Below are 27,763 nucleotides of genomic sequence, written 5' to 3'. Positions count from 1 at the left end.
GGTAGAGGCTCCTTTATTAAGCTCCAGATGTCCTAGGTTCAAATCCTGCTGGTGGTTGCTGACTTGTTCAAAGTCATCTGATCCAAGTAAAATGATGTCAGCTTTGATTTCAGATAGGGAGGCTAAACTAAAGCAGCATGCTGCCCTCTGCAGCTCCAGCCCAAACTTCCTCAGCATTACTGATGCCCCTGCACTATCTGTCTCCCCTACCTCTATATTCATTTGTAAGTGCCTGGGACAGGGTGAAGCAGCCCCGCACTGAACTTGCAGGGATACCTGGCTGAAGAGGCCCTGCCCCCGCAGCCCTACTGAGCATGCCCGGGCTGCAGCTCAGCTATAAAGGCCTGGGAAGAGGCTCAGTCTAGACTGGCAGCCAGAGCAGGACCTAGAAAAGGAGCATCTGACCGGCTCCCGAGACCCCAGGAGAAGCTAATGGAGGTACCTGGGCCAGTTGGAACATCGCTGGGGCTGTCCACGGAGGAGGAGTCACCCCAGTGAACGTGGCGGACTCTGCAATTTTGTGAGAAGAGGCCCCATCAGACCAGGTAGGAAGTGCCCCAGGGCAGGGGTGGGACCAGTCTCTCCCACTCTGGGAACCTTCGCCTGTTTTGGTGGGATTTCCCTGTCGAGGGAGTCGTGGGCTGTCCTGCCACTCACAGGGCCCTGGGCTGGGACCTCATGGAGTAGGGTGGGCCTGGGTCCCCAACCAGGGTTGTGGCCCCACTTCCAGTGGGTCTTGGCTTAAAGGGCCAGCCAATGACTTTACTTATTGACTCGGGGTCTTGTCCCCGCCCACCGGGGAGGAGAAACTGCCCCATGACAGTGCCTCAGCTCAGCCATACACCGGACCCTAAACTGAATCCCCACCAAGAGGCGCAGGCCCTCCCATGAAAAGATTAGAACCCTTAAAAAGAGCTAGATAGATTCATGGAGGTTAGGTCCATCAATGGCTATTAGCCCGGAAGGGTCGGAATGGCGTCTCTGGCCTCTGTTTGTCAGAGGCTGGAAATGGGTGACAGGGGAGGGATCACTTGATGATTCCCTGTTCTGTTCCCTCCCTCTGGGGCATCTGGCACTGGCCACTGTTGGGAGACAGGGCACTGGGCTAGGTGGACCTTTGGTCAGATCCAGTGTGGCTGTTTTTATGTTCCCATGCTCTCTCCAGTGCTGGGAGGAAGGGAGCAGGAACAGGGGGCAAATCAGCAGATTAATGATGCTCCAAAAGTGCTGGGAGGGAGGGAGAGAAGGGTAAGAGGAGGAAGTGTGGTGCTCCCATGCCCCAGTGTGTGAGTTGTAGAGGAAGGGGGAAGAACAGAGTGTGAGGGCCACAGGAGGAACGCCACTGGGCCGCAGGTGGCAGGTTGCCCACCATGGGGCCAACTGAGATGAAAGAGGGGCTGCATTCATGCAGCCTCTCACTTGTCTTGGTTGCCTGTCACTTGCTTTGTCTCTTCTCTCCCCTCTCTGGTTCCAGGCTCCCTTGTCCAGTGGGGCCTCCCTGTGTGGTCCAGTCAGGATGGGCCCTCAGCCTTTGCACATTTGGTGCCGTTCTTCCACTGCTTGTGACAGGACATCTGCCCTGCGCTGGCCCTTTAAGGCGTTAAAACCCAGCCTTGAGTGAGGGCTGGAGCCATGAGCAAGCAGCTGCAGCAGATTAGGGCCCAGCTGAGGGGAATATAAATAAAGGCTCGTGGAGCAGAGCAGAGACATGCTTGCTGGGGAGAGGAGAGACCTAGGTGCTAGGGAAGTGAGAGGTTTCCTGATTTAGAGCTGGGCTGGGGAAGCTCTGGCCAGGCAAGCTCCCAGGCTGCAGGGCCTGAAGCAAGGCCTCAGGGTACTAGGGCTGCAGGGAGGCAACCAGGGCAGCCAAAAGCAGCAGGTCCACACCCCCTTGCCAATGAGTGGCCATTTCAGACTGCATTTCTGAACGAAAACTGGCAGTGGGTCACTGAGGCAGGGTGGGCAGAGGGGGAGGACTCCAGAGTACGGGGGCACTGTGGTAGGGCAATGCCCAGGTAGGAGGGTGCCACCGTCTGGGAGATGTGGACCCTGGCATAGAGTGGTGGAGAATAACAAGTAACAGCGGGGAGACACCAGCCAGAAGGGGTCACTCCAGCACCACTATGCTAATTCCCTGAGTGACCAGCAGGGGGCGCTCTTGGGGGTGAGGCCTGCCATGTTACCATGCTGCTGGGAAAGGAAGGGACTTCAGCCATTTATTGCCCCAAACTCAAAACCTCAGTAGGTTTTTAACCAAAATGCCCCAAATGGTCACACAGCTGAAATGCAAATGAGGTCCACCCAACCTGTTGTGGTATTTCTCCCTGTCACCAATAGATACAAAGAGAGACCTTCTCCCTCCCCAATGCACCTCTGTCTCTGCTGTGTTCCCAAGCAGCCTGTCTCCTCCTATTGTACCAAAGGTGTTAAGAGTGAGCTCCCTCCTCCTGAGGACTTCAGACCCGAGGGCTATTGAAGACAGAGAAAATTGGAGGCAGAAAGGGCAAGTGACTATACTAGAGAAGTGGGAGATTAGATGACTCCTCTAATACTAATTTGCTGGTCTCTCCTGGGTATCAGTCCCGTGCTCACACTACTAAATCCTGAAAAAATGACTTTCTCAAACACAGCAAAAGCAGTAGAGTTTTCTAGGAAATATTCAGTTTGATTACTGAAGAAGTAGGGGAGAGACCCTGGAGGTTTTTCGCCTTCCTCTGTGGCATGGGGCACAGATCACAGCTGGAGGATTCTGTGCATCTTGGGGCCTTCAAAGTATTTGAAGGCTTCAATATCTGAGATATAGGTGAGAGGATTATTTTAAGAGGGGTGGGTGAGATTCTGTGGCCTGCACTGTGCAGCGGGTCAGACTAGATGATCATAATGGTTCCTTCTGACCTTAAAGTCTATGAGCAGAACTCTCGTAAGCTTCATTTGTTTCTCCTGAGAAGGAAATGAGGGAAAGAGGAGTCTCAGATCACCGGCCCCTCACGGTGATTAAACCAGTTTCATTAGAAAGGTCATACCACATATAGAGGAATCATGAAATAAAGAAAAAACCACCCTGAAGAGTCACTGTGATTGCTACTATGGATAGATCCTGTGTGTTATCGTTGCCAGAAATCTAGTGAGGAGGCCTCTCATGGTTTCCTAGGCAGCAGCTCTTTCAGGGTACGTCTACACATCAATTGCGTTGCTTAAATTGAAATAGCTTATTTCGGCTTTTGGCGCTGTCCACACAGCCGTAAGAGCACTCTTCCTCCGATTTCCCTTACTCCTTGTACAATGAGGGTTACAGAAGCTGGAGTTAGAAGTCTGTCAGCTCGATCTTATTTTGACATTATGTCAAAATAACTGCTTGCTGTGTAGACGTGGAGTGTGTTTCAGAATAACGCTGTTGTGTAGACATAGCCTTAGATATCCCCATTAAGCCAAGTCAGCAGGAGTTTCCATAGCCCACCTCAGTTACCATACTGTAGCTGAAAAAACTTTAAAAACAGCAAGTAGTCCTTAGAGACTAAGAAAAAAATGTAGATGGTATCATGAGCTTTCGTGGCCGCAGCCTACTGTAGCTGTTACACAAGGCAGTAGTCTTGGGATGATGAGACATGTTGATGTTCAACTGAATTCAAGTTTCTCTTTAAGGAGTTCAGTTTTTAACGTGTGTCAGCCCTCTTCTCTTTGGCTATGTCTACACTACAAGATTTTTGCTCAAAACCAGCGGAGCATCCACACCTCAAGTGCATTTTTGCACCAAAAAAATACAGTAAATCGACAGGACAGAGGTCTTTTGCCAGTAGAGTTATTCCTGTGGACACTCCACAGGGGTTTCTTGCGCAAAAAGAGCCTATGAGAAAAAACACAGGTGCTCTGATGGCCATTCTGTTATTGGCAATTAGCGCTTTCGTGCACAAGAGTGTCCGTACATGTCGACGCTCCCTTGCGCGAAAGCACATCACTTTTGCGATGCACTTTTGAGGTGTGGACACGCTTTTGTGCAAGAAGTTTTTGCAGAAGATCTCTTCCGCAAAAAGCTTCTTCCACAAAAACCCTGCAGTGTAGACAAAGCCTTTCAGATTTGTTTGCAGCATTGACAAATAAAATGATCTACATACATATAGGCCTTTTTCTCTAATTGGTTATACGAATCATACACTGGCGTAACTCCAGCAACAGCAAAGAAAATAAGCTGGCATTAAAAAAAAAATCCACCTCATGAAAAGAATCAGGACTATTACTTAAATTTGTAAGGTGCCAGTATAATCCGTATACTCTCATTGAAGTCAAAGGCAATATTGATTTACACTTGCTGAAGATCTGGCCTTCTATTTATTGGCTTATTGCCTCTTCACCCCCTGCAAGGAAAACAGCAGGAAATGCCAATGTATCATGCATACACTCCATTTGGTATTTATTGGGACTGTGATTTTATTGGTTTTGTAAATTTCAAAATACCAATAAAAACAAAATGTGAAGAAAGTTGGGTTGCCATCAAATTGTTCTTTGGCAGCACTGATTTTGCAATAAGATTGGATTGTACATTAATGTTTAATTTGGCTTTTATTGTATTTTTAATTGCCTTTTTATTGTATGTATATTTATTATTGTGAAGTGCCTTGGGACGGCTTTTCATGAAAGGTGCTATATAAACAAAATGGTATTGATCTGATGATAAGTGGAACAACAATCAAAGAAGTGAGATATTTCCTAATAAACTTTCATGTTGCTATAAGCCCTTAATGTACACTTTTTTTCCTTCATATTTTTATTGGCTGAAAGTTATGTTGGCTACCAATTACTACTCGCTGTTGGATCTTTGATTGACAACTTTACTTCCATTGGCCTTCTTCTGCAAAGTACTGTAAGTTTAATTATGTTTGCAATTAATTGGATTTTAATCAGACTATATAAAAGAAATTGCAGAAGGTTAAAAGAAAACCCTCTTGTACCATATTGCTAGGGAGGCAAAATATTAAATGCTACAACATTTTGAATGGTGAATTAAAATGCATTCATGACTCAATAGAAAACTGGGTAGATTAGTTAGCATTTGAAGAACAATTTCATATTTTCCATAGGAAAAAAATAAAAGGAAGCTTGGTTTATTTTAAACTGAATGTCTGTCTTCCTGAATTGAACTCTCAAGAAAGGTATCTCCCCAGCCCTTTAAATTGCTAGCATTGAAACTTGTAAACATTCGTTAATAACATTCTACAGGAAATAAATTTCTTCCCCTTTTGCACAACACTGAAGCATCTATTGAAATAATATTTGCCATTATCAGAAAGATAAATCCTAATAAGGAATGCAATTAAAGCCAAGGGGAGAAACAAAAAGTTCCTTAATGTTATCTCTAAGTACCAACTGGTAATGAATTGAATGCAGAAATCTATGTGGGAGTTCAGTCTTTTTCAGCATCTTTGGAATGAGGATGAGCAGGCTGGTCCTCATTCCCCAATTCACTACTTGCCTGCTTTTTTCATCTCCCAAGTCCGCCCTAAATATGGGTCGGAAGTGTTTTATGAATTCAAAAAGGCTGACCTAAGACTTTAACACAGCTGGGAAGAGAGAAACTTTGCCTGCTCCAGTAATGACTATTTCAAGCCATTAAAATGGAGAAGAAAAAGTGAGACACAGCTGAGCATATGAAGTTGCTTCAATGGACACAAGGGGATGGGGGGAGAATGCTAAAGCAGCTGCTCAGATGTTCCCCCTTTTACAGTTCCAGTTTGTCCAGACAAGTTTTATATTAGACACACTGATTACATGAAGCTCTAAAAGAAAGGCTAAGAGGGGGATTGCTTTATGGGTTTCCCCTATGAATTCACCTGATACTGATTTCATGCTGGGGATGGTCAGGGCTTGTCTACATGTCACAGCTGCATTAGTTTAGCTGAATTTAAACCAGTTTATTTCAATCCTGTGTACACACTGACTTCTCTTTTACAGTGGAGATTGTTGCTTGTTTGTTAATTTAATTGGAAACCATTTTCCGCTAAACCCAAAGAAGGCACTAATCCATGAAGCAAGGGCGTGGACAATGGAAAAACCAAATCAGTGTAATCACTAGTGCAGCCACAATGTGATATTGTCTGTGACATTTACACTCTTAACATAAAACAACAGGCTACAGTCTCCTCCCCACTTAAAAATATATATCTCCTTAATAAAGCTGTGATGTTCTCTGTTGCCTACATAATGGGCCAAACTGAAAACCCAGCAACCAGGCCAAAGAGCTGGTCCAAGAGCTGAGCAGATATAAAAGTGGGTGAAAGGAGGCATCGTCTGTATCATAGTCGTCAACAATGACGTGATTCATAGCAACTGAGGATCCAGTCAAGGACTCTGATTTCACAGATTTTAGGAGGTAGAACTTCTAGGAAGACAATTCCAGGTCAGATAGTGATTGGTGCAAGAATAAACAATTTGCCAAGGTGTGATGAATTCCCTTTTAGCCAAATGGTGTCTTCCAGCAAGTTTGCCCAAGTTCAAAAGTTCTTCTTGAAGTTTTGTGCTCTTGCTTCCATGCCATTACCTGTCACCTCCACTGCAAAGAAAGAATGACTCTTCTCAGACACATCTCTGGTCATGTGTACTGTCAGGTCACCCAGGGAAGAGTTCGTTGTACATTAAGTTATACCTTGCTGATAACAAGATGGATGTAGAAAGTGATGAGAAATGGCAGGGTAAACATGTACCTTAAAGCAGATGACAGGAAGTTGAAAACATTACTGTAACTTATTAAACATTGATTTTCCAGGCATTCCTTGATATTGTTTGACAAAAACAAATGTAAACTGTAACAAAAGCTGAAACCCTTGGAAGGGAGAGTGGTCTAGGGGAGTGAGAGGAGAGATTAGAGGGGATGAGAGAAGACCACGTGACAGATGCTAGGCCCGTTGCGTGACACACGAGCAGAAGGTGCACTGTTACTGCAGGAGGGCTGGTGACAGATGTCACGGGCTCTGGGAAATGTAGGAGGCTTGGCTCCAGCCCCCCAGAAGAGGCAGGGTCTCAGGCAGAAGGGATAAGGCTAGAGGACATCAGCCCTCTGCATTTCCTGGACTGTGCCTCGCTTCTTCCATACCACACAGGGCTCTGACAACAATTTAAAAGGCCCAGGGCCAGTGCTACCAGGGCAACCCCCCATATTTTCTGCCTTTCCCACCCTTCAGCATCCCTGTTGATGAGAATGGTATAACAACCTATATGGAATAAAAAGGGCTCCTAGATCTGTTCTCAGAACAGCCACTGTCTGGCTGAATGACCTTAAGAAAAATTGTAGTGCCTCCTGTGCTCTGCCTGTACCATCATGGCTTAGTCTCCTGAAGGCTGCAATTCTTTCATCTAGCCCTGGTGGTTGGGCTCCGAAATAGAGGTAGCCAGGCTGTGTAGCCTCTTCAGGCTCTCATCTCTATGACTAAAAGTGAAAAAATGGTTCAAATGCCTCTGTTTTAAATAGGCACCCCCAAATCACCAGGCAGTGTTGATTGCAAGTGAATCTACCTTTGTTTGAAAATGTGTTCCAATATTTGCTGTGAGTATTAAAGAACTGAGGGCCACATCTGAAAAAACAGCTCCAAATAATCCCTTTCCTCACAGGAGTAGCCTCAGCCTTAATTACATTGTGCCACCTCTACTCACGTGTGACTTCTGCTGGGCAAAGTTGGCACTGCCACACCCTTTTCTGCAGGAAAAAAAAAATCTGCCTCCCTCAGAGAAGAATTCTGTATATGCTGAAAACTCCACTGAAGGGGAGGGGAACAACATGCCAGAAGCAGTGTGTGAGTGTCTCATCGAAGGGTGGAGTAGACCAGAAGGCTCCACATTCCTGAAAACTCCCAGCCCATGTAGCCAGCAGTAGGACAGCAAAACAGCCCAAAATACAACTCGCAACTGCTAAAAAAAAAAGGCACCCCAGCAACTGACAACTAAAAATAGCCCAATTGGCATAGTTGGCAACCTCTGCCCCGAGAACACCAGTACCCCGGCCATGTGTCAGATTGGAAATCCAGCCCTCGTGGAGTATAGCATTTATCTCAGGAAGCAGCCCCTGCCAAGGATCACTCCAGCGCTGTGGCAATTTCAGTCAGTGACTCAGTCCTTTCGTTGGGTGAACCTCTTACGTCCACTTTTCTGGGGTCATAATTGTCCAAACGAAGAGTCCCAGGAGCGTCTTACATTAACAAATCTCTCCCCTTTTTCTGGAGCTGCCTCTTAGCCTGTTTTCAACTCAATCTGTAGCCTTCTTGCTGGCCTCAATAACCCTTTTGGGGGGCTTGGAGGCCCCCAATCCTTGGGATCAAGCAGGGAACGCTTCTTCCGCAAAAAGGATCAGACGAGGATATGCAAATGAGAGCACATGATATGCAAATGAGAGCTTCATTTGCATACCTTCTGCCAGAAAAAAAACACGCAGTGTAGACATAACCTCACATTACTGCAACCATCATTTGCTCTTCATGGGGCGTTAGCCTGACTCCCCTCAGCCAGGGTTCATTCTGTCATCATGTTGGATTAGCCCCAAGCTCTCCAGCCCATGGACCTACTATTAAAGATTCTGTCCATGGCAGTGGTTCCCAGTCATGGGTCTGGAGCCTGCTGGGGAGGAGCATGATTAGGTTGCAGGGGTCTACCCAAATAAACCAGAGAGGAGTCAAATTCACTGGGGCCCAGGGCAGAAAAATGGAGCCCGAGTTCCACCGCCAACGGCTGAACCCAAAGCCCAATCAACTTTGGCAGCCGTAAGGCTTTTAATCTACCAGCTATGCAGAACAACCAGTTGCTGTGGCATGGGCAGGCCGTATGTTGGGGGGAGGATAGGCACCACATGAAAAAAAATTGAGACTCCTTGGTTCAAGGAACCATGCATCATTTCCAGTTCACCTCAAAGCCCCTTTCATACATTACTGAAGTAAGCCTTACCCACCAATTAAATACAGTGAATTATATATTGTTTTGTTGTGGAGGCAGCTTGTATCCAAAGAAGTTAATGACCAGAGTCATTAAACGAATTCTAGACTCCAGTTTTCCTGATTCTCTGAGGCCCATAATGCTTTCCATTCAGTCCCCCTGCTTCCACATTGATAGGGAATAAATATTGCCATAGCTACTCCACCAAAGCCATCAACCACATCCTGCTATTTCTAAGTTTTTCTCAAGCCCTAGCCTAGAGCTAATTTAGACACACTGACCCTTATCTCTTCACGACAAGGTGTTTGCGCAAAGCTAGCACAAGAGGTAAACTTGCAGCAATAATAATTCATGCAGGTTGAACCAAGTGGTATAGGGATGAGCTTTCCATATAGAATAGTTCTTCCTAGGAAAGGCCAACTAACATTTTAAAAGTGTCAGAGGGGTAGCCGAGTTAGTCCGTAACAAGAAAAACTTTAAAAAACAACAAATAATCTAGTAGCACCTTAAAGAGTAACAAAACATGTAGCTGGTATCATGAGCGTTCATGGGCAAAATCGAAGAAGTGGGTTTTGCAAATGAAAGCTGATGATACCATTTTAAAAGTGGTCAGTTTTGGTTCTACCAACTCCTTCTCAGATGCCTACTGTTGTGAGTTGTTGATTAATCTGCATAACTAATGAAGGTATGCAGCTATACTTTTTATGCTAATAATACATATAGGCTGTGTCTACAATGGCATGAATTTCTGGAGCTGCTTAAAATGGAATACTATTCCGTTTTCAGTTTTTCCGGAAAAGGAGCGTCTACATTGGCAGGCTGCTTTTCCGGAAGAGCCCTTTTTCCGGAAAAGCGTCTGTGGCCAATGTAGACGCGCTTTTCCAGAAAAGAGCCCCGATCGCCATTTTCGCGATCGGGGCTTTTTTCCGGAAAAAACTACTGGGCTGTTTACACTGGCCCTTTTCCGGAACAGTGTTCCGGAATAAGGAATAGTGATAGAAATGTAGCCGTGTTAGTCTGGGGTAGCTGAAGCAAAATGCAGGACAATGTAGCACTTTAAAGACTAACAAGATGGCTTATTAGATGATGAGCTTTCATGGGCCAGACCCATCTGATATTTAAATCCCAGGCTTCATTTGCAACTCCACTTGTCCTAATTACCCTACCTAGGTTGAACTAACAAGCTAGTGTAGACATACCCTCATAGAGCTGGAAGGGACCTTGAGAGGTCATAGAGTCCAGCCCCCTGTCTTCACAGCAGGACCAAGTACCATCCCTGACAGATTTGCTCCAGATCCCTAAATGTCCCCCTTCAAGGGCTGAACTCATTATTGTGGGTTTAGCAGGACAATGCTCAAACCATTGAGCTATCCCTCTCCCTGTAAATGCAGATGTATTAGGCTGGGTGACATGCTCAATGTGAAGGCAGGTGTCTCAGGGCATGTCTACACTAGAAAATTATTTTGAAATAACTAAAATCAAAATAATAACTCCCAAAATAACAAAATCAAAATAGCATGTTTCCACTATGGGGGAACCTCAAAATTAGTCCGAGGCAGGCTCCGTTAATGTGGACATGGTACCTCAATTTAGGGCTCCAGGAAACACTGGGGAGTAATTACTTCAAACGACTCTGAGGAGTAGTTTTCTTGTAATAGCAATAGTGGAGCATCCACACTACCGCTATTTCAAAATACCGGGCCTGATAGTGTGGACGCTCTGCTTCTTATTTTGAAATAAGGGGATTATTTAAAAATAACTCCCTAGTATAGACCAGGGCTTACAGTTGAAACCCAGCATGGCTCAGTACAGATCACTTTTAACTCTAAGGAGTAATGTCTTGGGCTCATGAAAGCAAGTGGGAGAGGGAGCCATACAATTAACAGGCACATTTCAGTGGAGGAAAAGGGAGAGGGTGCTGCATAGTTAACAGAGCTGCTTTGGGGGTCCTGATTTAGCAAAATATTTAAACCCAAGCTTAAATCCATGTTTATGTGGCAACACACATAGGCACATGCTTGGGGATGGGTTATCAATTCTAGGTCTGGGAAAGTATCTTTAGCTGTTGTGAAGTGGAAGAAGTTAGTTTAAGTGCTGTGACAGCATTAACAAAATAGAACCCTTGAGCCAGACAGTCTTACAGCCAAAGCAGTGTATGAGTTGGTTTTGAATACTTAATAGTTATTCCAACAGCCTCCTGTACACATTGTCATTGTGCTATTAGTATCACTGCTTTCGAGAACTCTTTGAGCAACTTTCCAACTGAAAGTCTATTGTCTATTTTAGCCTGTAAAATCTTGAGGTAATTAACACTGGCCCTGTTTGGAGAAAAACAAATAGTCCTGTGGCATCTTAGGGTATGTCTAGACTACATGCCTCTGACGCCAGAGGCATGTAGATTAGGCTACCAGACATAGGAAAATGAAGCAGCGATTTAAATTATCTCCGCTTCATTTAAATTTACATGGCTGCCGCACTGAGCCGACAAACAGCTGATAAACTATTTGTCGGCTCAGTGCGATAGTCTGGATGCACGGGTGTCGACACCAAAGGTATTTGTTGACCACCCAGGTATGCCTCCTGGGTTGAGGTATACCTGGGTGGTCGACAAATACCTTTGATGTCGCCACCCGCGTGTCCAGACTATCGCGCTGAGCCGACAAACAGCTGATCAGCTGTTTGTCGGCTCAGCGCGGCAGCCATGTAAATTTAAATGAAGCGGCGATAATTTAAATCGACGCTTCATTTTCCTATGTCTGGTAGCCTAATCTACATGCCTCTGACGACAGAGGCATGTAGTCTAGATGTACCCATAGAGACTAAAATAGGATCATGAGCTTTCATGAGTAAAACCCACTTCATCAGATGAGTTGGAGTGGAAATAACTGATATAGATATAGATATACAGGCAGTCCCCGGGTTACATGGATCCGACTTACATCGGATCCCTACTTACAAACGGGGTGAGGCAACCCCACACTAGCTGCTTCCCCCCAGCAGACCAGGGAGACACAGAGCGGCTTTTCTCAGCAGACACCTCAGCTTGAGAATAAAGGACTGAGGGAAGTGAGGTGTGGGAGAATAAAACTGAGCTCTGGAGAAATGTTTGGCTAGAGTTTCCCCTACAATATGTACCAGTTCCGACTTACATACAAATTCAACTTAAGAACAAACCTACAGTCCCTATCTTGAACGTAACCCGGGGACTGCCTGTACTGTGAAAGCTTTGTTATCTGGCACTCTGTTAACCCGAAAACTTTGTTAACCAGCAAACTTTGTTAACAAGCATTGTCCCCAGCCACAATATTGTCACATCTTCAGGTGCATAGGCCTGGCTTGGTTTACCATGATTGGCTTAACAATTTTTTATTTAAGAAGTACTAATAAACTTTAACTCAAAATAGAAATGTGAGACCAACTGCCTCACACTACAAAACTACCAATATTAAAAACTTGAGTTTTACTATTATTGTCCATTGGTTTTTCATAGGTTGATGGGACTCTCAAATAACCGGAATTTTTAGATAACCGGAACACCCTAATCCCCAAGCTTTCCGGATAACACAGATTTTACTGAAGATATAGATATAGATGTAACAGCAGAAGAGGTACCTGTTAATTGTCAGACCCTTGTTAATAAAGCTAATTAAGTGGGCTGAATATGTGCCATTCATTGTTTTTTATCCAAAAATATGAATGTCAAAGGCAGGCTTTGTAATGCATTAACCTGTGAATATCTTTATTCGAGCCCAGGCAAACAGAGTCAAATTTGTAAATGAATTCCAGCTCTGCATGTTCTCTCTGTAATTGGGTAGAAAAATTCCTTGTAGAAGAATGGCTACTTTTAAATCCATGACTGAGTGTTCAAGTAGGTTGTTGTCAGTTTGAGTGGCTAACCTGCAATAGCACTGCAAGATGGTATTTGATCAGAAGTTCAGATTGACAACAATTCAGAGATTCATAAATGCCTTCTCCTAGCAACACCCCAAGCCACTAGAGTTACGGGAAACAGAGATAACCCAGCTGGTGCTACTTGTTTCCAGGGCTATCACCCTAATATAATCCAAGGGGAGAAAGCAAGAGAGATTTGTTACTTGTATTGGACTCATCTTCAACCACAGGCAAAATTCTATGAAGCTGATGCCAAGGAGACACAGGCTGTCCAAACAAACAAACCACAGCCTGCAATATGCAAGGGAATTCCTGAAAATTGTTTCCTTTTTTGTTAGTAAAGTGTCCCTCATGGCTGCTAGTACTGCTGCAAGACCATCTGCTAATTGCATTTCTGCCCTCACAAAGCAATTGACAGTCATGTAAAACAAGTATTAGAAGAATTAGAAAAACCAGCCATTTCCAAGGTAATTTTATAAAGCAAGTTTACCAACCCAATTCTTCTCTTTTCCAAACCATTGAATGTTTCTATAGACACCTCACCAGGCACACTTTGTACAAGGCTTGGTAGAACCCCCCTGCAGAGGTGGCTGAGCCTGGGATGTCCCCCGAGTCGAACCACCTGCCGAGCAGAGGCAGGTGCCTCCATCCTTAAGGTGAAAGTGCAGTACCCAGCTCAGCCACAAAACTGCAGCTGGAGATTGCCCGTGCCAGCACTGGATCTCTCCAGCTGTCAGGGGCAGCCCCCAAGTAGAGGAAGGAGAACCCAGCTCAGCCCAAAAGGAGAACACTTCCAGCCTTCATCTGGGTTGCTTCGACACAGTCTTTCCCTAGCTTCTGGCAGGCTCAAAGTGTCCCTCCCTGGGAGACAAAGATGCAGGCCCTGGATTCAACATACTAGTATCCGAGGGCTGTAAAAAAGGAGGGATTTCTGGGGGCACTTATGGAAGGGTCAGTTTATGGCAAGTTGCTTAATGACAGGTCTACTTACAGACTGGATATCCTACACTATCAGGAACACCGAACAATCACAAAGAGCACTTCTGCATAGCTAACATGGCAAGCTATTGTGTTGCAATAAAGATTTGTGTGTTCATACCACAGTGCAATAGCATCACAATGGTATGCAGAGAGACTGTTACCTAGGCTATTGTGGCAAGATAGGAGTATCATTTAGAGATGAAGTGTTACAGGTCGGTCAGTCTTGGGCCAAAGTTTCTGAGGCATGATGAGGAGCAGGAATGATAAAGGTAGCAGCAGGATTCCTGCTCATCTGGGAATTCTAACAGAGACATCTCTTCTGCCCATAGCAAGGCCCATCTAAGGTTGGCTTATTGACCTAGGAGCATGCTTCTTGCTTTGGGTGTTGAGCGATCCTGGTTTCCAAGCCCTGGGTGTTCTTTCTGTGCTGCTGTACTTTACATTCAGTGCACTGCATATTGCTGCTCTTCCTTCCTATGGCTTAGTGTGTGGGAATTATCCACTCATGATCACATGATCCCTCCTTTGGCCTGGTGTTGGGCATTTGTGGGGTTGGGCTGACGCCACAACCCGGGGTTAGACACAGTCAGTTTGTCCTCTGTAGCCCCTTTCTTGATCTCTGGAGCTGCAGCTCTCCTCTTGGTGATTCAGCCCTCCGGCTAGGTCACCATGACCATGTCTACACTAGGAAACTATTTAGAAATTAGTAATTTGGACATAATAACTCCTGATTTAACAAAATTGAACTAGCGTGTCCACACTACGGGGAAGTCTCAAAATTATTCTGAGGCAGGCTCCATTAATAGATGTGCCACCTTGGACTTAGAGACACAGGAAGCACCGGGGAGCAATAAGTTGGAATTACTCTGGGGAGTAGTTATTTCAAAATAGTGGCACCAGCACATCCACATTACAGTTATTTCTAAATAACTATTTTGTAATTAGTGTTACTCCTGATGAGAAGCAAGAGTATAGATTTTGAATTAATCGGCCCATTATTTAAAAAAAGACAGACTTGGTAGTGTGGACGCTCTGCTTATAAATTCGGTGTCAGGGTGGGTTATTTCTAAATAAAGCCCTAATGTAGACCAGGACTGTCTGTACTACTTGCAAATATAGTCCAGCAAGGTTATGCTCCCCGGTATGAAACACCGGAGAAGGTTTAATACTCCAGCTATAGCAAAAGGAAGGGACGTTCTCTAATGGGCATACCAAGGATGTATACCCGCTAAATCAAATGCTGAGGATTTCCACATTGACTCTGGAATTCCTCACTGTTGTGAGAAGAGAAGTTGTTGGGAGAGTTTCTTTCCTTAATTTCGCACTGTGGGGCCTCCAGAGAGATTTTTCTTAAGGTACATTGACTCCAGCTACATTACTTATGTAGATGGAGTTGCCCTGATAAATCAGTTTAATACCTCCATGGTAGTATCTCATTCCTATTAGGTCTCCCCCTTACCATGCAAGTACTAAAATGTGTGCCCAGATAGCCTGGAGAGGCACGGACTAGGTAGTTCGAATTAAAGGTCCTAATTTGAACTACTGTTAAACCTCCTTGCAGGAGAAATATCCCGGGCTTTATTTGCATCTTCCCGTCTGGGAACATCATGAGGTTAATACGTGCTATCAGTCAATAAGGCTACATCTAGACTACATGGCTCCGTCGACGGAGTCATATCAAATAGTTTATTCAGCATAGTCAAAGAAGCGGGGATTTAAATAATCCCTGCTTCTTTAAAATAAAAATGGCCACCGCGCTGTGCCGACGATAAACCCATACCGATAAACCCATACTGGAGCAGTCGACAAAGGCTTCCGCATCTAGACTTCTGCGCTGTGCCGGATCAGCTGATCATCGGCAGAGCGCAGTGGCCATTTTTATTTTAAAGAAGCAGGGATTATTTAAATCCCTGATTCTTTGACTATGCCGAATAAACTATTTTACATGGCTCCATCTATGGAGCCATGTAGTCTAAACGTAGCCTAAAGGAGGTACAATACATTAACAGATCAAAGACTCAAAGCCTCAGTATAGTATATGTTGTTTACTATATAGATATATCAAGGACAGGCAATATGTTTTATCTTCACAGTATGTAGATAAAAGTTATGGACACATTGAGAATATAGTTTTCCATTTCACAGCTGTATACATTTTGAAAAAAAAATAAACAGAGAAATTATATAAAATGGCCTAGAGAGATGAGAAATATGGACAAAAAAACACCACCATGAGATTCAACTTGGAATATTCAAGCTAGTATATCTGGGGACAAAATAAACCTGAAACATAGATCCTTAGTGGGAGAAAAATACCCGATAAGCATTCATGCTGAAAAAGACTTACAGGTAAAAGTGGAAAGCAAATGAACCATGAGTTTGCAATAAAACATGTCAGGCAGTCAATAAATAAAATAGTCAATGCAGCTAAGGCATGTAAGTACAGGCATAATTTCATAAAGGTAGGTAGGAAGTTTCCTACCTGTTCAGTCTAGTGAAATTTCATCTGCCCATCACTCTGTGCAGTGCTGGTTGAAAAAAATGCACCCAACAGAAAACTTTTTGTTGGAATCCTCCCTCCCCCACAGGAAAATTTAAAAATGAAAATATTATTTATTTTCAAATGCAATGTGATTTCTAAGGGTGCATCTACATAGCACCCTAAACTCGAAATAAGATGCACAATTTGCACTACACCAATTGCATATCTTATTTTGAATCTTTCAAAATAGCTTTTTTTGAAATTTTGCATGTCTACACAACACCAAATTTCAAAATAATGTGCTATTTCAAGAAATCTCTTAATTATGGGGATGCCGAAATAGCATGGCCATTATTTCAAAAAAAAAAATTTGAAATAATGGGTGGCTTGTGTAGATGCAGGATAGCTATTTTGGGATACCTCCAGTATCTTGGAATAGCCATGCAGTACAGATGTACCCTAACTGAGTTTTTGGCAACTGAAAAAAAATGGATTTTTATTTTCACACCTTTCTCTCACTCTTTTCCTTCTTTACTACAGGAGCCAATAGAATGAATGCAAGACTTGTTTGTTTTTCCCTTCACTTCTCTTTCCTCCCCACCCTGCTCCATCCACTCCATGACTTTTATAAATCCCCCTGCTTTGGAAAAGTCACAAAGTGGCAAATGGAAAAATGAAATAGGGAACATTTGTCAATCATTGATCAAAATGTCTATAATTATCGAGTGGAAAATTTGTATTTTTTTTTCCCACTCTGTTTTTTGACAAAGCCAGAAAAGTTATGAAAAGCTATAGAGTGGAAAAAAGTAAAAGGAACAAGTGAAGGGAAGGACAGAAAGGATGGAATTAAATCTTAGAAAACTGAAATTTCAAAATTGTTTTGCTTTCAAAAACCAAACCAAAAATTTTACGTCAAAAGAATGCAAACTGAAGGAGCTTCATTTAATTTTTTATTTTTTCATCAAAAATGAAATGTGCCTTTAGAAATTACATTTGCTCAAGACAAACGTGCTTAAAAAAATTTCCACCAGTCCTACAACTGAACTGCCAGAAAAATACAACAAAGAAGGCCCAAAGAGCATTAGTTTGTGAGGAGAATTTTAAAGAGTTACACATCGTCCAACTGATTTCTATAGAAGGAGAAGAACTTATTATAAAAGTGGGTGGTGGCACATACTAGTGATGAGACAGAAAAGGGAAAATTAAGTTTCAATATGAATTTTTAGGTCAGTTCTCCCCTTTTTAAGTCAGTTTTCTCTTGACTGCATTTCTGTCATTTAGCATCTAATCCATCTCCTACGGAGGTTAACAGAAAGACTCACTTGAATTTAATGGGAGTTGGAGCAAGCCATTTGATTATTACATCTCTTGACTGTGTCTTTTTTTTTCTGTCTCTGTCTTACTAGCAGATGTACCCAGCATTACTCAGGCATTTAAGTGAAGTAAGGCTTTTTGGAGGCAATTTTTGGAAAATAAAAGGAAAACATACATGCTTTATTTAAATGGTCGTACCTTTTCAAAAAATGAAGGGAAAAAGAAGTTTGTATTAGTAAAAGACAAAAAGTGATTCAAACATTAGAGCTTGTTGACAGTATATTCACAGGGTTTTTTTTCCTTTTGTTAGAATAAAAAGGGGAGGGGTGCGGGAGTAAGGACAGGAGGCTGAGAGAGTTTGGAGGGTCACAGGGCAGCAGGTGGAGGGTGCTGAAGAGCAGGGGATGAGGAACTGAGGGCACAGGATTCAGTGAAGGGGGCTCAGGGCAAGGGGTGGGGGAGTGAAGAAGCCAGATCAGGGGTTTTCAAAAAAGCAAGCAGTTTAGACACGGTTCTTTCGAAAAAAAATACCCTTTTTTTGAAAGAACCTGTAAACCTCAATTTTTGAGGAAGAAGTTTCTTTCGAAAAAAGAGTTTTTTTTTTTTTTTTTTTTTTTGAAAGAACCACGTCTAAACTGCTTGCTTTTTCGGGGAAAAAAAAAACCCTCTTTTGAAAAAGCGAACAGAAGAAAATATGCAAATTACTGCCAAATTTGCATATCTTCTTTCGAAAGTGAAAGTAAGTCTAGACATACCCAAAGTGTAGACATAAGAGGGACAAATGAAAGGTTCACAGACCATCTTAATTCTGTTATTCCCTGCCTTTTTAAGTACCTGACTTGCAATATTAACCATTTTAATGTAGGTTTTTATGAATGTTTATATAATGAGAATTTCAAAGCTGAATTTGGGACTTAAGATATGCCTGCATTTTGAGCTCAGGGTATGCTACACTCAGTTTTTTGCATGCTAGCTTTATCAGGCCTAAAACAAGTAGCTCTGTGTGAGCTGGGAATTATAGCCCAGTTCCAGATGTAGACATAACTTCCACTACAATTAATAGAAGTACTGTATACCCTAGTTACCTTTGAAAAATCTCTCAGGGATGTAGGCAGATATAGATGTCATTGCTGTTAGCAGTTCCGCTGCAATGGATAAAGGGTTGTACTCCACCAAGATGTAACTTGGTGCCACATCAAATAGTCCAGACGTGATGGGTTCTAGACACAGATTTAGTTCTGAGACTTGATGTTAAGATCTCCCTTTAGATGTCACAGTCAAAAGTCTAATGTCAGCCATAAGGGCAAGGAGGAAAGTAACATTTCATGGCTCCATAGTCACCAGTGGGAAATAAATCATCATAATACATTAAAACCCCCACATTCTCTGTAACTGTATTAAGTATCCCTGTCTTCAGTTGGGAGATTATAAAGTGCTCTTATGAGCCGTGGCGGAACAATATTTAAACTGCATGAATAGCTCACTGATGTGGGGGTAACACCTGAACTGGGGTGACATTTTGCTCAGGATCCAAACTTCACACCTGATGCTTTGTATGGGTTAGGCCAAACCAAAGCCTGGATCCAAACATTTTAGAAGATGTGCCTTTCTTTCTTTCTTTCTTTCTTTCTTTCTTTCTTTCTTTCTTTCTTTCTTTCTTTCTTTCTTTCTTTCTTTCTTTCTTTCTTTCTTTCTTTCTCTTTTAGTTGATTCATACTGTATTCTTCAAGTCATTGGAAGGGAAAATTTTAAAGGGCCAGGACTGTAATCTATGGGTTTGGGATCATTACAGTTAAATGGCTGTTTAGCCAATCAGATCACAATGTGCAAATGAACTCGTGTAACATATTGTTCAACGTTCTCTCACTTCATAACACAATCTCTCAACAATGGGCTGTTCTATGAATGCCTTAACCAACCTATCTTCTTGATTCTTCTTTCAGTTATGCCAGTGCAAACCTACCTATGCTGAGCAGGTTTGTGCTCAGCAAAATAAGCATCATGGAAAGTTTTACCCTTTTTACTCTGTGATGTTATTAAATTCTGATGTGAACATGCAAAATACTGTTGCAACCAAGGTGTATGATTACGTTTATACTATTCATATGCATGTATTGCTTTTATATGTGAGGTTATGAGTATTGGCTATGTACTTGCATTTCATATGTTTGCTTCTGGGAAATAACAAATAGGCTTGACAATATTATTGTGAAAGGGTTATGAGTGAAGTGAGCAGAAGTACTTGACTGACAATGCTCCTCAGGTTGTGCCAATCCATATCTGATGAGCTATGCGGTGACTGTTCAGACCAGCATGTAAGCAACAGCTGCTTGCTTAAAAAACGACTGAGCCATGTATGGACAGGTGATTTGCTCATGTGATAAACTACATTTGGGAGTTACTTTCACATAGCGAGAACAATGGAATTCCCTCCACATGGGCAAGAGTATAAAGAGGGCTCTGGGGATTCCTCCATCTTGGTCTTCATTTCTGTCTTCATTTCAACTCATCACTTGAGAGCTTTTTTCCAGTGAACTTAGTCCAGAAGGACTGATAACCCATACTAACAAAAAGACTTTTAAGATAGCAGTTTATTTAATCAGTTTATTTAAACAGCAGCAAGGGAGGTTTAGGTTGGACATTAGGAAAAAGTTCCTAACCGTCAGGGTGGTTAAACCCTGGAATAAATTGCCCAGGGAGGTGGTAGATAAATGTCTGGAGATAAATGTCTGTCAAGGATGATCTAGACAGTACTGGGTCCTGCCATGATGACAGGGGACTGGACTTGATGACCTCTTGAGGTCTCTTCCAGTCCTAGTATTCGATGATTATATGATTCATCTCTGCTACAAGTCTGTACCAGGAAGTTTGCATTGGTGTATGTAATTTGATTTCTTTCTTTCTTTCTTCATCTTGATTTGATCCTCTCAGTGATACCCCAGTAATCCTGCTGTATTACATACCCCAAGAGAAAATATTTCACTGAATAGGATATTGCACAATAAATAAACACCTGTAAACAGGCTGGAGGCCAAAAGAACATGTTTTTATTTATATGATTTTAATAAAAGATATGTTTTGAGTTAAATCCCTGGGTGAGCTATCTAACTGAAAATGCAGTGCAAGAAAGTGATGAATGAGTCTATACACAAGAGCTTTGCCAAACTTGGTGCTTTCAAAAGTCTCAGGAGGTAGCCGTGTTAGTCTGTAACTTAAAAATACAAGGAGCAGTCCTGTGGCACCTCAGAGACTAACAAATATATTATATCATGAGCTTTTGTGAGTAAAACCTACTTCATCAGTTGAGTTGGAGTGGAAGTTAGGGTATGTCTACACTGCAAAGTTAATTTGAAATAACAGCCATTATTTCGAATTAACTTTAATAGCATCTATACATGCAAACTGCTATTTCGAAATTAATTCGAAATAGCGGCGTGCTTAATTCGAATTTGGTAAACCTCATTCTACAAGGACTAACGCCAAATTTGAAATAGCTATTTAGAACTAAGTGCTGTGTAGACACTTAATTCGCAATAGGGGGCCTCCAGCCATTCCCAGGGAGCCCTGGTGGCCACTCTGGGCACAACCAGGAAAACTTACTCTCCTCTCCCCCAGCCCCGGAGACATTAAAGGGGTAGACTCTGACCACAGTGCCTGTGCCAGCTCCAAGCCTGCCAGCCCAGAGCCAGCAGTGGCCACCGGGGCCCTTGAGCCAGTGACTCCAAAGCATGAGCCAGCAAGCCACGGACAGCCAGCCCTCCACCGCTCCCAAGGAGAAATCTGCCAGCTTCCAGGAGCCTGACAGGGGCTGGAGAAGGTGGGCGCCTTCCTGCTCCAGGGTGGAGATCATGGACCTTATTCAGGTTTGGGGGGGATGTCCCCAATGTCCATGATCTCCGCACTAGATGGAGGAATACGGATGTCTATGGCAGGATAGCTACCAGCCTGGCCACCGAAGGCCATGTGTGAACCCAGGAGCAGGTTTGCATGTAAATCAAGTTGGTTTGGCGAGACCCCCAACCCTGGGCCCTGAGCTTCCCCTCCCTCTTCTTCCCCTTGCTTCCCCCTTCCAGCTCCCTCCTCCCAGGTTTCCCCCTCCCCTCTCCCATGCTCTCTTTTCCCCTCTCCCTGCTACTTTTTCCAGTCTCCCCAGAGGTTCATCCTCCCCCCAGTTTTGTTCAATAAACCCAGTTTCTATTTTTGAACATACGTGTCTTTTGTTTGACATCAGGAAGGGGGGCTAGGGAGGGGTAAGTGGAAGGAGGTGAGGGAGCAATAGGATAGAAAATAAAAATGGTTTTATTAAGTTGAAGCAGTAGGATTTAAGTAGTAATAAGAGAAAGTAGCAGAGCAAAGTAGGTTACAAATCAAAAGAAACAAAACTGCTTGGCTAATTCTCCACTGAAATCTCAGTGCAAACTTAATCTCACCCTAAAAACTCTTTTCCAGCTGCCACTCTAAACCAGGGCTGTCTCCCTACTCTGGGGTCCCTGACCCCTTCCTTAGGTGCAGTCCAGCCAAAAAGACACAGGCCTCTCCTTTCCTATTCCTTTTGTTAAGGAGTTGAGGCCACTCCCTACCAACCACTGCTCAGACTTAAGGACAAAAGGATGTTTAACAATGGCTCATCTAGAAGTTGCAGGAAACACCCTCCATGTCTCCCATTCACACATTTGAAACTCACAAAGTATTCCCCACTCCATGTGTCTAATTTTATACACACAAATGTTACATACAACAGAGTAAGATAAGCAGAACCAGCAGATCATGACATGAAGATCGATGGGTTACTTGAAATAATTTTCTCCAATCACCTTTGAGTTATGTGTATTCATGTCCATGAATCCATTTAATAAAGCATGGGGGAGGGAGATCCATCACAATACTTTTATCATATCCCTTCTTATTCATCTCTTTTCTGAGGTCCCTTTCTAATCTCTCTGGGTACGTCTAGACTACATGGCTCCGTCGACGGAGCCATATAGATTTGTCTGTTCGGCAAAGGGAAATGAAGCCGCGATTTAAATAATAGTGGCTTCATTTAAATTTAAATGGCTGCCCCGCTCTGCTGATCGGCTGTTTGTCGGCATATTGGGGCAGTTTGGACGCTCCCCTGTCGACATGAAAGTCCTTTATCGACCTCCCTAGTAAACCTCATCCTACAAGGCATAACAGGGAGATCGATAAAGGGCTTTCAGGTCGGCGCGGGAGCATCCAGACTAGCGCGCTGAGCCGACAAACAGATGATCAGCTGTTTGTTGGCTCAGCGCGGCAGCCATTTAAATTTAAATGAAGCCGCGATTATTTAAATTGCGGCTTCATTTCCCTCTGCCGGTCAGCCTAATCTACATGGCTCCATCGACGGAGCCATGTAGTTTAGACACACCCTCTTTGTATAAGAGTTTAGCTAAAATCCGCGATCATTCCTGTCATCTTTCTCTGAACCCTTTGTAACATCCTTTTTTTGCCATGGGGTGTGTGTGTGTGTGTGAGACTGATGCTGTGTACAACATTTCAGGGGAAGACCAACTTTTCATTTTTCTCCATATTTTTCTTTGATTTTTCCCCATTTTTCTAACAAATATAGGTACTTGAATAATTGAAAATGGAAAGTTCCATTTAACCCAAACCCTAATTTCACAGAAAGAATTTGTTTTTTTTCCCAAATAAAAATAAGGGGGTACGATATTTTGCAACTTGAAATATAGCAAGAGCCAGTATCTTCCCACCAATTCCAGGCAGACGTTTCCTTGGGATCACCTGCTATGTAAAGTGTTTCATTTGCTCTGTGATACAAACAGAAGCCTCATCAAAACTGTGAATTTCAGATAAGCTTTTATCAGACTTTTGCTGTAACCATCTCGGAAATGAACTGTCATCAGCAAGTTTAATCTTTCTGGCTGTTTTAATTGTTAGCACCTTCCCTGCCAAATCTTTGATGGGGAAAGTTTTGTGAAGACTTTTAATTTAGCCAAAAGAGATTGCACTTTTTTTCCCCCTTTCATATTTACAACCGACACAATTAAACCTGCAGAGAACCTTGATTGAAGACCTGAATTATGGAAACACAGCTGTGTGCATGCTATTTTAATAGTCAGGCCACAGTTTGCAGCTGTGACAGCTTTGGGAAAGCCCCACAAAATTAAGCTCTTGGGGATATTTTATTTTTATTTGGCATGGGAAAGGCATCTGAACAGAAAGGGGTTGATTATCTCTGATCTTGGGTGTCCTAGAATGTTATTGGTTTTCTTCCCAAAATTGCAATCCTAGCCCCAACCTTCAGCACCTACAGCAGTGGGGAAAATGGGCTTGGGGTCAGGACTGCTGCGCGGGGGGTGCGGAGTGACGGATTCCAATTTTACCTCTGCTATACACATCCCATCTGATCTTGGACAAGTGACTTATGGCAAGATCCACAAAGATATTTAGGCATTGCAATGCTCATGGAGCTTGGTCCTGCCTTGAGGGCGGGGGGCTGGACTCGATGACCTCTCGAGGTCCCTTCCAGTCCTATTATTCTATGATTCTATGATTCTATGTTTCAGCGCCTGGGTACCCGTCCAACTGGGGGAATCCACAGAAAAGTTCAGCACTTCACTAGCTTTGTGGATCTTGTCTTTAGGTGCCTGATCTTACTTCACGGAAGCAAATGGGAAATTTACAATTTACTTTGATCAATGAAGCAGGCTTCAGCCCTTTATCTCTCTACAACTTATTAGTCTCCTATAATATGAGGAACTGAGGCCAAGAGAGATTCCTTTCTTCCCAGGGATGATGTGAGGGTAAATTCAGAAGTTTTTGTATTACACTCAGTTCTGCTTTTATAGTTGACTGCGTAAACAATGGTCAGTTTTCTCATATCTATTTCTGAGAGCCCATAGACAACCTGTATCTCAGCAAGGTGTGGTTGTGTATTCATTTGAGGAAAAAGAAGAAATGAATGAATGAATGAATGAATGAATGAATGAATGAATGAATGAATGAATGAATGAAAGTTGTTTTCTGTATTGTGCTTCTTTGAATTCAATATTCAAAACTGTGGGGAAACTTCATTGCTATGCCTATTTTCCTACACTAAGGTATCCCAGAAAAGCAATGCTGCATCCAAGGAACACATCCTCTTTTTCGGAAAAAAATTCGAAAAAGCAGATGTGCTCTTTTGCCATCCTTGTGAACTTTGTTTTACAAGGAATAAGGGATGTGCTGAAAGAGCACTTTTTTCTGAAATTTGGTGCTGTGTAGATGCACCAAATTTTGGAAAAGCCTCTTTCGACAGTAAAGTGGAAAAAAATATACAATTTGCATACCACAAATTGTGTTTCTTTTTTCAAATTACCATTGCAGTATAGACCTATCCTTTGATCTTTCAAATAGTTTAGTGCAAGTGTGAATATCACAAGTTGTGTTGCTTTGGTTCATTATGTCAATCAAGTGATATTATCTCTCTCCCCTGAATGTATGGATTATAGTAGTGGCTAATACAGCACAAATGGCTAATTTAGAATGAACATAAAATTTGAAGTTATTTGAGCAAATATTTGGGAATCCAAGGTTAAAATGTGCCTTTTCACTGATAGTACTAAAGTACTAATGCATGAACACTTAAGGAAAGTGGGTACAAAAAGGAAGTAGACACGGTCTAACCACAATTATCTTTTTGTTCTGAATGATTATGAAGACTCTGTTCCACATTTACTTACCTTTTTTCAAAAGGGGTTATGCGTAGGGCTGGTTTTAAAATAATGAAAAATAGCTTTTCAAATAAACCAAATTGCATTCCAATTTTTTTATTTATTTTATTTTATTTTTGAATTACATCAAAATATTTTTCTTCTTCCTGAATGAAAATATTTCCCCTTTGTTTTATTCTTTATAAAGGGTTTAGTATAGAAAATGAAATTTAAAAAATAATTTATATTTGAACTGATGTGAATTGGAAGGTTTATTCCAAATCATATTGGCTACGTCTAGACTACATCCCTTTTTCGTAAAAGGGATGTAAATTAGACGTATCGCAATTGCTAATGAAGTGGGGATTTAAATTCCCCCCGCTTCATTAGCATAAAAATGGCTGCCGCTTTTTTTCGGCATGGAGCTTTGCCGGAAAAAAGCGCCAATCTAGACGCGGATCTTGCGGAAAATAAAGCCTTTTCCAAAAGATCCCTTAAATAAGGGATAAAGGATCTTTTGGAAAAGGCTTTATTTTCCTCAAGATCCGCATCTAGACTGGCACTTTTTTCCGGCAAAGCTCCATGCCGAAAAAAAGCGGCAGCCTTTTTTTTTGCTAATGAAGCGGGGGAAATTTAAATCCCCGCTTCATTAGCAATTGCGATATGTCTAATTTACATCCCTTTTACTAAAAAGGTTTGTAGTCTAGACATAGCCATTAGGTTTGATTCTTTGTTTTAACAATTCCAAGATTTTTTTTCCCAGTGAACTAAAGCTTATTGTTATTGGAATTTTTTCACAGAAAATGTTTTCAAAAGCCTATTTTGTACCACTAAATCAATAGGAATTCTGCTGTTGGGTCCAGAGGGGGCTAACAAGCTAACTAGTTTTAAGATGGATCTTCATACTTTAATGAACAGGATTACATCATAAGGCCAGTTGCCTGCTATCACATGGAGTTCCAATTCCCCTTGGGAACACTTCCAGTTCTGTAACCTATTGGCTCAAGGGTTGGTCCTTGATGATACAAATTGGAAAGTGTGGAATTTGGTGTCCAACAGAAATATTGTGTTATCTATAACTAGGACATACTGTCCTTTAGTGATTGGAAACATATGTCACCAAATGTTTGGATGCCTGGTGTGATGGATGGGAGGAGTGCTGTCCTTTTCTAAACGTTCCAGTATTCAGTAACTCAAGGGTTAAATTGAGAGAATCAGAGAATCCCTGAAAAAATCCAGGAAGCGTTGACAGGGAGCCCGGAGAACCAATCAGAAGAAAATGTTGAAATTTGAATTGAACGGGAATCTGCTTGTTTTCTTTTTCTTCTTTTTTTTGGTGGGGGGAGGGAAGGGACGGGGAGTTATAACCAGAAGTTGAGTGTGAAAGATGAACCACAAGAATATCCATGCTGAGAAAAGAAATACTCATGCCTAGAAATGGATTGGATCTTGAAGATATAAGCTTCTAAGTGGTAGGGAATGTTTATTTAGATGCAAATTAGGTTATTTCCTTTGTTTTGTTGTTTGGTTAAATTCCTCTGTGCGGCGTGCATGTACCCACCCTCCCCTCCCCCCAACACTGTAACTAAGCTGAATCCCAGACTATGTCTACACAGCAACGTTATTTTGGAATAACTGATGTTAATCTGAAATAACAAAGTCCACATCTACACAGCAAGCAGTTATTTCAACATAATGTTAGGGTGGAGGGCTTCTTACTTTGACTCCTGTAACCCTCATTGTACAGGAGTAAGGGAAGTCGGAGGAAGAGTGCTCTTTGTCAGACTTCCTGCTGTGTAGACAGTGCCAAAAGCCGAAATAAGGTATTTCGACTTAAGCTACGCAATTGACGTAGCACAAGTTGCGTAGCCTATTTCAGCTTCAGCCCTGCTGTGTAGACATGTCCCCCGGGAAGCAATTCTTTGTGCTTTTATCTGTTTTTTTCTAAGTTGCTTTATAGGACCTAGCAACCAAGTATACTTTACCAAATATATCTTTTTGTTTTGTTAATAAAATCACCCTTTTTAAGGCTATGATTTGATACTTACATCCTTCAAGGTAATAGGAGGTCTGTGCATGCATGTCTAAGACTGGAAAGTCAGCTATCAGAGATTACCATTTGTCTTCTTTTGTTTTTCAAGCTCTCTTGTGGTAAAAAAAGCTTGGGGTTCCCCCCTGGAAGAAGTTCACAAGAGATTTCTTCCTAGGTTCAAGAAGAAAGTTTTGGGGTTTTTTTCACTTGGGTGGTGACAAGATTCCCAAGGTCCATGCCTATGACAGGAAGTGGCTTAGGAGAGTTTTTAAGCAGAAACCTCTGGAGGCAAGGTATTTTTAAGGCCTCTTGTGGGCCCCCACCTTCTGCTCTAGAAATGTCAAAGTGGGGAATAGCCTTGACTCCTGAAATATAATAGAATCCTTCAGTGTTTGCAATAAGGAATAAAAAACCCAACAAACTATATAAAATATATGACTCCATGAATAAGTCACTGGTTTATAAATATGGTGACATGCTACT

At 42.5% G+C, this 27,763-nt stretch overlaps 1 long non-coding RNA gene across 1 annotated transcript in view; it reads left to right on the top strand.

The window, feature by feature from the left end:
* The first annotated feature begins 399 nt into the window (after positions 1 to 399).
* The window catches only part of LOC142829776 (uncharacterized), a 54,611-nt gene continuing 27,247 nt past the window's right edge, over positions 400 to 27,763 (top strand). Inside the window, exons 1-2 of the long non-coding RNA XR_012904531.1 lie at positions 400 to 545; positions 4,777 to 4,858. This is a non-coding gene — a long non-coding RNA (uncharacterized LOC142829776). The remainder of the gene's footprint in view (positions 546 to 4,776; positions 4,859 to 27,763) is intronic.

Source organism: Pelodiscus sinensis, chromosome 6 (assembly GCF_049634645.1).
Source record: "Pelodiscus sinensis isolate JC-2024 chromosome 6, ASM4963464v1, whole genome shotgun sequence".
NCBI lineage: Eukaryota > Metazoa > Chordata > Testudines > Trionychidae > Pelodiscus > Pelodiscus sinensis.
The sequence above is the reverse complement of the archived record's forward strand: the minus strand, read 5'-3'. Positions and strand labels throughout refer to the sequence as shown.